We start from the raw sequence: 3,740 nt of genomic DNA on the forward strand, positions 1-3,740 counted from the left end.
TATGATAGTTTCAATGTTATAATCATTATGATGAATATCTTCAAATAAATATCTTTACAAATGATCTTCAGGGCTTCCTTTTATATGTAACTTTCATGATGGTTTGTTGTACCAATTAATTCACATGCACAACAAATCAATTCACATGCATAATAATATTTACAACACAATAGTGTGTATATATATATATTCTATAATAGTAACATACACCCATCTACACGGTTTTGAACCTTAATTAATTTCCACCTATTAGGATTATTTTAATTAATATGGTTCCAATTACCCAGACTTTTTGGTACCAATAATGCGCCACTTGCTTTAGTTTCTGTAGTTTTTTATCAATGGTGGGTTCCTCTTCGCTTCTAGTTTGCCACTTTTCAGCTTATTTTATCAATGGTGTATAGTACTATATATATATATATGTGTGTGTGTGTGGGCGCGCGCGCCTATAAATGACCACTCAGATGGAATCAACGAGCACATGTGATGGAATCTAGCTAAGTAGCTAGCTTGTAGCTATGTCAAGGTGAACAACGGTACTGCGGGCCACCTTATCAATTCTATTAGAAACCATCACGTTATTTACAATGGGGTAAAAATTCCATTGAGACAGGCGTATTAAACGGCTCTCCCATTCATTCGTTTGTGAGAATGGACGGTATTTCTTTCCTTTAGAAAAGTGGGCAGGTGTCGACTTCAGGGTCATTATTAGGACCCCTGCAGATTAGCTGTTTCCCAGCGCCTTACGAAGTCTAGCAAATGTTGATTTTTTAGACAGATTTGCAATTCAAGAGTCCTACCATCAGAGGATAGAAGATCTTAGATTTGCTTCCACCACTTCACCGGCTTCCATTCCTGTCGCTACAGAACTTCACAAGGCAGCGTAGATTTCCCATAGCTTGGTGCCTCTCTCTCTCTCTCTCCAAGAATTTATCTATATATTCATGATTATAAATTTTATGTTCTCTTTTCTCGACCGTTCTGAGCGTTTGTGGTCATGAAGGTGTATCAGAGATTATTTGTTCTCTATCTTATTCATCATGATTGATTTCCTTTATCGCATGTTTTTTTTTATTCGAATTAATTAAATATATCTTCGTCCACTTTTTATTAGTTTTATGTGATTCTTTAATATAGGACAATAAATTAACATGGGTCGACTAGAAGATTTGTTATGGGAGCATGTAGATAAATTGCAAAATGGTCGTTTATCCTGTAAATTTTGTCATCATCAATTTGCGGGAGGTATTTCTAGGGTTAAATGGCATTTGTCTGGCCTTGAGGGCCACGATGTTAAAGTTTGTGAAAAAGTGCCACAAGATATTCAGTTAGCAGTGCAACAAGTACTCGACACTCTCAATAAGAAAGATATACATATTAATGTATAAAAAAAAACGGAAAGATAGACAAGTTGAGGAAGAAAATTGCTCAATTCCTTCATCGTCTGGTGGTAACGAAAAGGATAAATGTCAACTACTGAATAAACAATTGGCCAAGTTGTTCTTCTCATTTGGCATTCGTCCTGAGATCGTTGTCTCTCCCATCTTCGAGGACTTTGTGAAGAGTATTGTTGAATATAGGCCCAGGACTTATCAACTGGCAAATACTTTTATTGATGAGCAGGAATTGATGTCAGATGTCAAAAATGAAGCTAAAGGATATATTGAAAATTTCATAGACGACTCAGATCAAGCAGGTTGTACCTTGATGGTCAACATTGGCGGAATTATGGTGGTTTTGATATCTTTGCTTATTCACAAAGAGGTGTGGCATGCTTGAACTCATTTGAATTTGAGCTTGAATCAAACCTTTTTTCAGAAGTAGAAGTCATCACATCAACCGTGTTGTACAACTACTTATATCTGTTGATATTATGCGGGATATCTTTATCCAGACAATTAAGAATCACGATCCTCGGATTTGCATAAGTCATTGTGCTGCTGAAGAGATTGATCACTTATTTTCTACAATGAAACTCAAACTGTGTTCTGAAATCACACTTGTGAAATTAATATTTTATACTTATCATTATTACAATGTGTCATATAGAAGAGGGATGAAAAGACCAAAATAATATTATGCATTCAGTTTTTTTATGCTCAAATCAGTTTTAAAAATTGAAGATGAACTGCAAGTCGTTTCATTTTCTAATATAATAGAGTCAACTGATTGAGTGAAGTTGCTTGATGATGAGCAAGAGAAAGCAGAACATTTTAGATGTGCAAAACTTCTTGATTACATTATTGGCGATAAAGAGTTTTGAACTCGAGTGAAAGCAATAGCAAAGTGTGGGTTTTACTATTTCAAGCTTGATGCCTGGTTAATCACGAGGACTCAAATATAGGATACTTATATCAGATGATAGAAAGGCTAAAAGATGGAATTGAAAAAATTCGTGAATATGACCACTTCCTTTATGATCATACAAAGAAAATATTCAGTAACATGCGAGGGAAGATTATTCATCCAATATATGTAGCTGCAGCCTTTTTAGATCCAGCTTATATGTGTACTGACAATTTTATGAAAAATGCTGAAATGATGGATGATATAAATTATATGTTTGAAAACATGGTTGATTTAGATGAAAATGAAGCATTCACGAATGAACTACATTAATACCGTATGAAATTGGGAAAGTTATTCACTGCTCAAGTTATAACAATGCTAAAAACATGCCATCCTCGTAAGTCAATAATTTATGTTTATTTATTTATTTATTTATTTATTTATATAATATGATATTTTCAGTAAATTCTTAAGATATTTTGGTTTATTCTTTTTGGAATGTGTAGGAATATGGTGGGACTTTTGTGGAAAGTATACAGTACCGGTATTAAGAAAATATGCAATTCGAATATTGAGTCAACCTTGTAGTACTTTATTTTGTAGGCGTTATGAAGTGCTGCGAGGTGGTCATGAATTGAGAGAAGATTGGACAACAAAGGTCCATACAATGATCATAAATGAAAATTCTAAATTACTAAAATTAGAGCCAATCATTTTTGATAAACTTAGTGAAGACCTCGATGCTTTTAATGATGTGACGGAGATAGATGTTGAAGAATATCTCAATTTTTTTATCAGGTTTGATTGAAGATACTTTAGTCGATTGCGTGATAAATGATTCGGGTCCATTTTGGGATAACGTCAACAAGAACATGCATTTTTTACAGGATTATTATTGTTAATTATTGGCTATTTGTAGATTCAGATTTCAAATTGACTCTTTATTTATTTATCTGCATAGTTATCTAAATTTCTTAGTATTGTTTCCTACTATTTTGTTATTTTTTTCCAATAATTATTTTTTCAATGCTCATGTTGTCGACGGTTATTCGAGCTTTTATATGAGCCTTTTTCCAAACATCCACATTTTTTAGCACTTTTTTTCTAACACTGAAATACTTTCGCAACCGTTATATATTAATGGCCAGATTTTTTCAGTGGTATTGATAACATCTTTTATTATGCATTTTTTTTTCTGATGTAGCTATGGGCCGGGCCGAAGGTGGAGATTATCATCCACTACATATCCACGTGATCCTGTTCCTTCTTTATTCTTAATTTTCAATAATATAGAATAGTTATTTTTATTATAAAAATAATGCTAGATATAGTTTTAGGATAGATAATAATAGATTTACTATTCAAGTTTTACGCATTGTTTTTAAAAATGGAATTCGTTATTCAAAAATAAATTTTTTACATATATTTCATATTTGCTTCCTTTTTTAAGG

General features: G+C 32.8%; 1 long non-coding RNA gene across 1 annotated transcript; it reads left to right on the top strand.

Moving 5' to 3' along the window:
* Window positions 1-470: 470 nt before the first annotated feature.
* On the top strand, window positions 471-3,298 carry LOC122300250. Its single transcript, XR_006239963.1, has 2 exons — window positions 471-902; window positions 1,138-3,298. It is a non-coding gene; the product is annotated as an uncharacterized LOC122300250 (long non-coding RNA).
* The last annotated feature ends 442 nt before the right edge of the window (window positions 3,299-3,740 follow it).

The sequence above is a fragment of the Carya illinoinensis genome, chromosome 2, assembly GCF_018687715.1.
Source record: "Carya illinoinensis cultivar Pawnee chromosome 2, C.illinoinensisPawnee_v1, whole genome shotgun sequence".
Classification (NCBI taxonomy): Eukaryota; Viridiplantae; Streptophyta; class Magnoliopsida; order Fagales; family Juglandaceae; genus Carya; species Carya illinoinensis.